At 44.8% G+C, this 9,163-nt stretch overlaps 1 pseudogene; it reads right to left on the bottom strand.

Moving 5' to 3' along the window:
- Window positions 1-8,365: 8,365 nt before the first annotated feature.
- Window positions 8,366-8,641, bottom strand: LOC121479693 (annotated as a pseudogene).
- Between the last annotated feature and the right edge of the window lie 522 nt (window positions 8,642-9,163).

The following is a 9,163-nucleotide window of genomic DNA, read 5'->3' as shown; positions in this document are numbered from 1 at the left end:
ATGAGAACGGGGCCCAGATGAGAATTAGGAAATAGAGGCATTTGCCTTCGGTGTCCGGTTCCCGCTCCCGCGCTGCCCACCCCTCTCCCCTTTATCGAGCCAATCCTCCTGAAACTCGTCTTGGTTTACTTGTCAGACAATCCTGGAGTGGCTGCCCCTCGGTGTCAGGGCTCAGGGGAAGGCTCCACCCCAGCTGCCTCGGAGAGGGGGGTTCTGTGCTTTTAGGGTGCCAACCGGCCGGTGTTGTTATGCATGTGAATGAACAGGGGAAGGCCTCAGCCTCCCCAGCTTTGTCCCCACACCCCAAGTTTCCAGAGACTAATGGGCTTTTATTTTTTTTTTTAATTTTTATTTATTTATGATAGTCACAGAGAGAGAGAGAGAGAGAGGCAGAGACACAGGCAGAGGGAGAAGCAGGCTCCATGCACCGGGAGCCCGATGTGGGATTCAATCCCGGGTCTCCAGGATCGCACCCTGGGCCAAAGGCAAGCGCCAAACCACTGCGCCACCCAGGGATCCCCTAATGGGCTTTTAAAATGTGATTTTATTCGGTTTTCATTTCACTTCCAAGAAACCACAGCCAGTGTGTTGAGTCTTGGAATATTTCGCTCGAGGCCTGCAGCCCAGGGTTCTGTAGTCTGTCCACTCCTCTCCCCAGGCTCCTAGGGGTGTGTGTGTGTGTGTGTGTGTGTGTGTGTGTGTACCAGCAACTGAGAGGTTGCTGGAAATAGCAGTGCTTTTTAGCGTGTGCCATCTGCTAACCGAGTTCTTCTCTCTGGCCCTCAGTTTTCTTGTATTCAAGGAGGAAGTGGGATGAGACCACCCTTGTCCAATAGATATACTGTTCCAGCCACAAATGCGAGCAACATTTGTGATGTTAAATTTTCTAGCAGCCACTGAGCAGAGAGCCCCTCTTCCAGGGAAACAGGACATGGCCAGAAGCCCTCTGGTGGGGACCTGGATGCTAAACCATTCCTAGAGGACCTGCTTCTGGGTGGGTTTCCTAGGTAGCAGAGTGGCTCCCTCCCCTTGATCTATTGAAAGTCAGCCCTCCACCAAGAGTTTGAAAAAAATCATTAATTAAAAATCTATTTTAAAAAATTAAACATTTACAATTTTTTTCTAGCACCCACGTTAAAATAAGTAAAAGGGGTGGATTAATTTTAATATAGTTTATTTAACCCAGTAGGTCCCAAACATTATCATTTCAGTATAATCAAGCTCTTAAATAATATTAGTGAGCTATTTTACATTCTTTTGTTTCAAACTCAGTTTTCAAAAACTGTGTATTTTATACTCAGCACTCATCAGTTTGGAGTAGTCACACTGCAAGTGCTCAAAAGCCCTGCGTGGCTAGTGGCTCTCAGGACTAGCAGCCTATAAGGGCTCCTCCTCAGGTATCTTAAGACTTAATCACCATGCCTCTGGCAAGGTTCTAGATATCCAAAAGAAAACGTCGAGTCTGAGGAGGGAGTGAAAGCAGAGAGGACACGACTTTAGGGATTTCTTCCCTTTTCTTGTCTTCCCTCAGACAAGAAACTCGGGAAAACCTCCTGAGAAAGGGGTGACTGTGTTTGACTGTGTTTTGGTTTTCCTCTTGTTTCTTATTCTCTGGGTGACATGGAGCAGGTCTGAGGCTGTGTGTGTGAGATTTCTGCAGGGAAACCTACCAGTGACTACATGAACCCATGATTCTTTCTTTCTTTCTTTCTTTCTTTCTTTCTTTCTTTCTTTCTTTCTTCTTTCTTTCTTTCTTTCTTTCTTTCTTTCTTTCTTTTCTTTCTTTTCTTTCTTTTCTTTCTTTTTTTCTTTCTTTTTTTTGTTTTTATTTAAATTCCAGTTAGTTGGGAGTGAGTTCCAGGCCCATGTTGGGTGTAGAGATTGCTTAAATAAACTTTGAAAGAAATCTAAAAAAAAAAAAAAAAATCCAGTTTGTTAGCATACAGTACAATACTAGTTTCAAGTGTACCATTTAGTGATTCAACAACTACAAACAACAACATCAGACAAGTGCCCTCCTTCATCCCCATCACCCATTCAACCCATCCCCCCACCTACCGACCCTGGGTGGGACCATCAGTCTGTTCTCTATAGTTAAGAGTCTGTTTCTTGGCTTTCTTCTCTCTTCTTTCCCCCCTATGATCATTTGTTTTGTTTATTAAATTCCACAGTATGGAGGTTCCTCAAAAAGTTAAAAATAGAACTACCCTGTGATCCAGCAATTGCACTACTCGGTATTTACCCAAAGGATACACCCATTATTCTCCACTTTGCCACTGACTTCAGATTTCCTGCCTTGTTCTCTCAGCACTCTTCTACCCTCCTTTTAACTTCTTTTCCTCCTGCATTCCCTTTATTAATACACTTGCCCGACATCAAGCCAGGGCACCCCGGAAATACAAAATTTAAGGAGATACCTACACAACCCTGAGAATTAGTATCTCCTTAAATTGAGTCCTGGGCACCTTGTTTGCCTCTCCTAGTCTCAGCCCTGCCCCAGAATGCCCTGTGGGGTCTGGTTGTGGGGGAGCCAAGAGGGAACAGGAGTGGAAACTGGGAGGATGAGATGGATAGCTGAATAATTTTGAGATGCCCCTCATGGAGACGGGGTGGTGGTCAGGAGGTAAAATCATTCATTTGCTAGGTCTCTTGTCCTAGAGTAAAATGGTCTGGAGAACAAGGTTGAAGGCCCACAGAATCAACGGAAGAAATGGTATAAAGGGCGTCTGGAGACCCAGGTATGACTCCAAATCTAGTTACCCTTTGAGTGTTACCTGGCTTCAAGTGACAGGTAGCACTGTTAAGGGACACAGAAGGGAAGCTCACATGACTGGAAATGAGATGAGAAGAGAGAGCCTTACAATAAGGGTGCCTTGTTCCCCGCAAAAGAGAGGTTGGTCTGATACTGGAGAGGACCTTCATTCAGCTGCAAGGCCAGCAAGGGGTCTTTTTTTTTTTAAGATTTTATTTATTTATTCATGAGAAACGGAGAGATACAGAGAGAGGCAGAGACACAGGCAGAGGGAGAAGCAGGCTCCACACAGATAGCCTGACGTGGGACTCCATCCCAGGTCTCCAGGATCACACCCTGAGCCAAAGGCAGCATTAAACCGCTGAGCCACCTGGGCTGCCCGAGGGATCATTTTCCATGGGGATGGGCCTGGAGCAGCTTCAGTCTGGGAGTCCCAGAATCCCATCCTAGCTGACACCTCCCTTACCCATGCCACGGCCCAACACCGCCAGAATCCCCACTCTTTTTCCCCTTTTTTTAGGTAGAGTCCATGCCCAGTGTGGAACCCAACAGAAGGCTTGAAGTCATGACCCTGAGGTCAAGACCTGAGCTGAGATCAGGAGCTGGACGGTTAACGGACTGAGCCACCCTGGTACCCCATGATCCCCACTCCTGATTGTAGGAATAAACCAGGAACCGACGTCCTGGTCCTGGCCACTTAACCAACACTACCTCAGAATTCAGGAACCTCAGGCCCAGGACTTCCCCTTTCTTTCCTTTCACTTCTTCATTAGCGAGATGGAAGGTGGCACCTGTCCCCCTCCCTGACCTCAATTAAATTTCATTTAAGAAGCACCTGAGTCAGTAGAAGAAAAGGATGAGAGAATTTTATTTCCTCAGGGCATTACATTAATGGAAATGCAAGTGTCCATGACTCACAGCTCCCACTACCCCTGTGTCCTCGCAAATAGAGGCTTTTTCATTCATTCACTAAACCACACAGGAGGCATTTGAGAGCCAACTACGCACCAAGCATTGTAAGGCATATAATACAAATACGGTCTCTATCCCCTGAAGGCAACTTCTATGCTTGTTCAGCCATTTAACAGCTGTGAATTGGTATCTCCTTAAATTAAGTCCTGGGCACCTTGTTTGCCTCTCCTAGTCTCAGCCCTGCCCCATATGATCTTCTGCATCACTGTGGGGGACTCCAAAGATAACTGCCTTTACGACACTTGGTTTGGTTTGGTGGCCAGGTGGGCAGTAATGAAGCAAAAGCAACACATTGCGGTAGGTGTTGCTTGGGAGAAACACACAGGGACCACCGCTGGGCACCAGGTGTGAACACTCCCCACCGCATTCGGGTTAGCCCTCACCCAGGGGAGAGGCTTCAATGGTGAGTGGATGCTTTTCACATGGGGAGAGAAGAGGGGTGAGGAACGGGGAGAACTTCCCAGGCAGAGTGGAGGAGTTACACTGGCACAAGCCAAGGAACGCCAGGGTTGATAGGTGCCAGCAGCAGCCGGGGGAGAGAGCTGGGAGGGTTTCTCCCCTGGACCTCCGGAAGGAACCACCCCTACCAACCCCTGGATTGCAGACTTTGAGCCTCCAGAACATGAAAGAATAAACTTCTGTTGTTTTAAGGCACCAGGTTGGTGATACGTTGTGACAGCAGCCCTAGGAAACTAATACACTGCAGAAATGTGGGCACTTTTGTATCTGCTGGATGGTTGTGTGACCTGCTAAAATTACGAGCCTACCCAGCACAGCCCGGCCCAGCCCGGGAGTCTCAAGGGCCGAATGTTGAAGTGGCCTTGGTTTCGCCTTCCCACCTCCGCCAGGTGGAAGGGAGAGGAGTGGAGTGTGCAAAGGGTAAACACATGTGGCTTGGGAGAGATGACACTTGAAGCCCTGGAATGCAGTCTGCGGGGAAGCAGGGCTTGAGGTCAGCCTGCTGGCCAAGCACCAGCTCTGCCTGTCTCACGGCTCTAGGCTCTAGTTATCAGACAGTTGACAAGGCCCTGGTTACAACCAAGGCTTCCCCCACTGTTTCTGGAATTGACTTTTAAGACGGGGCTCATACCCCGGGGTCTTAATTCACGAGGAGAGTTATGAGCTGAAGCTGCCATGCTGAAACCAGAGAGGCACTGCCAGTAACCCCAAGGCTACCTTAGAGAATCTCATCCCATGAAGTGCCCAGACTGGTTCAGTTCTGAGAAACCCAATGCAGCTTCAGGGAGTCTCCTCCTCCCATGAGATTTCGCCCTGTGGATCTGTTCTGACCTCTCTCTCTCCTCTCCCATTCCGTTCTCCCTCTCTCTCTCTCTTTCTCTCCCTCCCTCCTTCCCTATCTCTCCCTCTCTTCTCTCTCCTCCTCTCCCCTCTCTCTCAGGCTGTGCTCAGCCCAGGAACTTAAAATGAACTTGAATGATTGAACTTTGTTGTTAGGAAGACCTGGCCTGAATCCCACTAACAGCTCCTGGTCTGTTTCCTCATCTGAAAGAAGGGAGGCTGTAACATTTAATTCACAGGACTGCCATGCACATCAAATAGAACTACATCCAGCACCTAGCAGGTATTCAGTAATACTCATTTACTCACTCTTGGATTTCGGGCACTGAAGGCAGTGAGGCAACTTCTTGAATCCGTATGTGAAAGACAAGCAAAATGGTGATGCTGGCAAAATCGCCTTTCAGCATCTTGCCTTTGTCAGGCCTCCCCCTCATTTCCAGTTACCCAAATGTTCTTATACTTTCCATATGTTGCTCAACCAAAAAAAAAATTCATTTAGACTTAAGTGTTAAAGAACTGCCAAGATTGCCAATTGCCCATCTTCGGAGTATTTTCTATTTAATAGAATGGCCTACTAATTTCACTCAGCAGTAAAAAGGAATGAACCACTGATACACACACCACCATGGATGAATCTCAAAAACATTATATTGAGCAAGAGAATGAAGTGTGCCTACTGTACGCTTCCAGTTCTATAAAATTCTACAACAAGCAGAATTTATCTATGATGACAGAAAACAGATAGGTGCTTGTTCAGGATTGAAGGTGGGGGCTGAGGATTTCCTGCCAAGGGACACAAGGGAATGTTTTTGGGGTAATGGATGTGTTCTATTTTCTTCATTGGGGTGGTTGTTACAGAGCTGTATGCATTTATCGAAACCAAAAAAAACTGAGCCCTTAAAAATGGTTGCATTTGATTTTATGTAAATGATCCATCCATGTGAATAAGGAGAAAATTTTTTTAAAAAGGCCTATTAAATAGGGTGATGCTTAACACTAAAAAATTCATCACTGAGAGTAGAATTCTAGGGAAACTGAGTTAAACAGAGCCAGGCCACAGAGGACATTTCAGGAGAACATCCTGGCCTGGCAAAAAATCTTTCCAGACATAAGAAACTATTTTGGAAGTGTGCCTCAGACCCCTAAACATTTAGGGCTCTGTGGTGACCCACACTCCTACCTATTTGTTCTGCACTCCCTGATTTAAGGATTTGAGCTGAGGATATTTCATCATGCAACAAATATGTACTGAATATCTCTACAGGCCCAGCACTCTTCCAGAAGGGAGGGATTCCACGGTGAGAACCAGACAAAATCTGTCCTCATGGAAGCTTCCTTTTTGTGGAGGGAAGAAAACAATAACAAGATCAATAGATTATGTTCAGCAGAGCTGGGAGGAAGGATTGGCGGAACAGATGCTACATTATCTAGGGGGCCAAGGAAGCCCTCGAGGAGAGGCTGCCTTTGGGCAAAGACATGAACACAGAAAGGGGGGGGCCTGGTGGATATCTACGGAAAGCATTCCTGGCAGAGGGAAGAGCAGTGCACACCCTCAGCTGGGTGCCTTCACAGAACAGCAAGGAAGCCCCAGGAACTGGGGAGGAAGGTACAAAGCAGAGAGAAGGAACTTAAGTCAGAAAGGAGGAGGGGAGGGAAGAAGGTGCAGATCACCTAGGCCCTTGTAAATCCTCAAGGCTTCTTTGGCTTTCACTCTGAGACAGGAAGCCTGGTGGCGAGGGGTGACATTTACAAGGGTCACATTCCCTGTGTTGAGAGTGCACATGGGTGGGGGTGGGGTAGGGGGTGCTAGGGACAGGGCTGGTGAAGCCTGGCAGCAGGATGCCAGGAGGAGCCTATTGCTAGAAAAGAAGTCCACTTGGAACAGCTGGAACAGTGGGGACAGTAAAAAGTGACCAGATTCTAATACATTCTGATGATAAAGCCAACAGACCTTAATGAGTTGAATGTGGGCTAGAAAAGGAATAAACAAAGGTTTATTGGTTTCTAAGGTTTCTAAGGTTTGAGGCTTTGGATATACAGTTGACCCTTGAACAACGCAGGGGTTGGGGCGCCTACTCCCTGCACAGTCGAAAACACAAGTATAACTTTTGGCTCCTCCAAAACTTAACTGCTAATAGCCTCCTGTTGACCAGAAGCCTTACTAATAACATAAGTAGTTGATTAACACATATTTTGTGCATTACGTGTATCATGTACTGTATTATTATAGTAAAGAAAACTAGAGGAAAAAAAGTGTTATTGAGACCATCAAAAAGAAGAGAAAATCCATTTGCAGTACTGAACTGGAGTTATTGAAAAAGCTGCATATGTAAGTGGAATTGCACAGTCAAACCAGTGTCGTTCATGGGTCAACCTCAATTGAGAAGATAATCCTTTTGTTATCTGTGTTATCAAGAAACAACAAGGGCCCTTATTACTACCTTATTCTCTAAACTAAATGACTGTATTTTCAAAATAAAAAATGAAACAATGTGAACTACCAAACAGCTTTGTGCCACACACAAGCACAAGGGGCAGTTTCAAAAATATAAAGATTTAAATATTGAAATTTCTTAATTTTTTTAAAGATTTTGTTTATTCATGAGACAGAGAGAGAGAGAGAGAGAAAGACTGAGAGAGAAAAGCAGGCTCCATGCAGGGAGCCCGATGTGAGATTTGATCTCAGGACTCCAGGACCATGCCCTGGGCCGAAGGCAGGCGCTAAACCGCTTGCCACCCAGGATCCCCAAATATTGAAATTTCTGAGACATTTTAAAGGCTATGGGGCTAGTTGTGGGATGAACATTTGAAACTGGGAGGATCCCATAAAATGTTATAACCACCAACTTTTCCCAGCAGAATTATAGAACTAATTTTTTCATGGATTCTCAAAAGAATCATGAAATCATAGATTATTTCTTGGTCAACCCACTTGCACCATCATGCTGGGTGAATTGGAATACCTTCTCAGTGAAGGAGTTTGGTGACGCAATCAGATATTAAGATTTAGAAACTCACATGAAATTTGTCAGTCTTGGAATAGATTAGAATAAGTCAGTAATCATTTAGCCAAAGGGGGAAAATATGACAGGAGCATAAATGATCACTTTTTGTTGTTTTTTTTTTTTAACCAAAAGCATTTTTATTTTAGTCTTCAGAGGACAAACTGTTCTTCTTTTTCCAAAATAATAATGATTAACTTACAAAAATGGGCATTTACAATGCATCTTCAAAACATTTGCCTTTAATGGGAAACTTAGCTTTACAGAATCCAAACATAAAAAGGGTAACAAAAATCACTTTTGTTGTCATTATAGGACAAAAGAGAGTAAGGAAATCCATTCATACTTCAGGATCTTCTCCTCCAAGAACGAGCATTGTTATATTATTTCCATTTAGCAAAATTTGATCTAATTTAGTGATCTTTCTTCCTTCTGGTGTGATTTCAAACTCAGTGACATTCTCCAGTACCATGTTGACAAAGTCATCAAATCCCAAAGGTGTGCCAACAATTTCCTTATCACTCTTCAACACAATGTGAATTCTTGATCCTATACATTTGTCCACAAGCTCTAGAGGCAGTAGCTACCATGAGTTAGTGGTAGCGTTAGCCACCATGGCTACGCTGGAAGAATGGTAACTTTTTCTATATTGCTTTTATTCCCAGGTGCCATCTTCCATGAGTTTAAAGTCATAGGATTTTCTTCACAAGGGCTTGCCAGCAATGATTCATTTAGAGTCCCAACATAAAACCAGAAATTCTTTCCTCTGCCTTCAATCCACAACATTAATCTCCTGGCAAATAAAATAAGATGAAAGGGAAGAAAACATTTCTGCTCACCTGGGTTGGAGTACTCCAGAGTTTCAACTTCGGAAGACACAGAAGACTTTTATTTCTAAAACTGTTTTCTACCAAACTTTCTCCCCAGGTCCCCCATCTGGTAGGCTTGGCTAAGACCCACAGAAGAAAAAGGACTTGCTCAAAATTTATTTGACGAGACAATGGAACCGAGAAAAATATCCCTACCAAAATAAGAAGGTCAGTAAATAAAGTCCATTCTCCTCTGAATTTAGGGGAACTATTTGGCTTTCCAATACAGACTGGTCTGAGGTTTTGAAATATATATACACATTCCTTAA

This window comes from Vulpes lagopus, chromosome 21 (genome assembly GCF_018345385.1).
Source record: "Vulpes lagopus strain Blue_001 chromosome 21, ASM1834538v1, whole genome shotgun sequence".
Classification (NCBI taxonomy): Eukaryota; Metazoa; Chordata; class Mammalia; order Carnivora; family Canidae; genus Vulpes; species Vulpes lagopus.
Note: the sequence above shows the minus strand (reverse complement) of the source record. Positions and strands in the feature narration are given on the sequence as shown.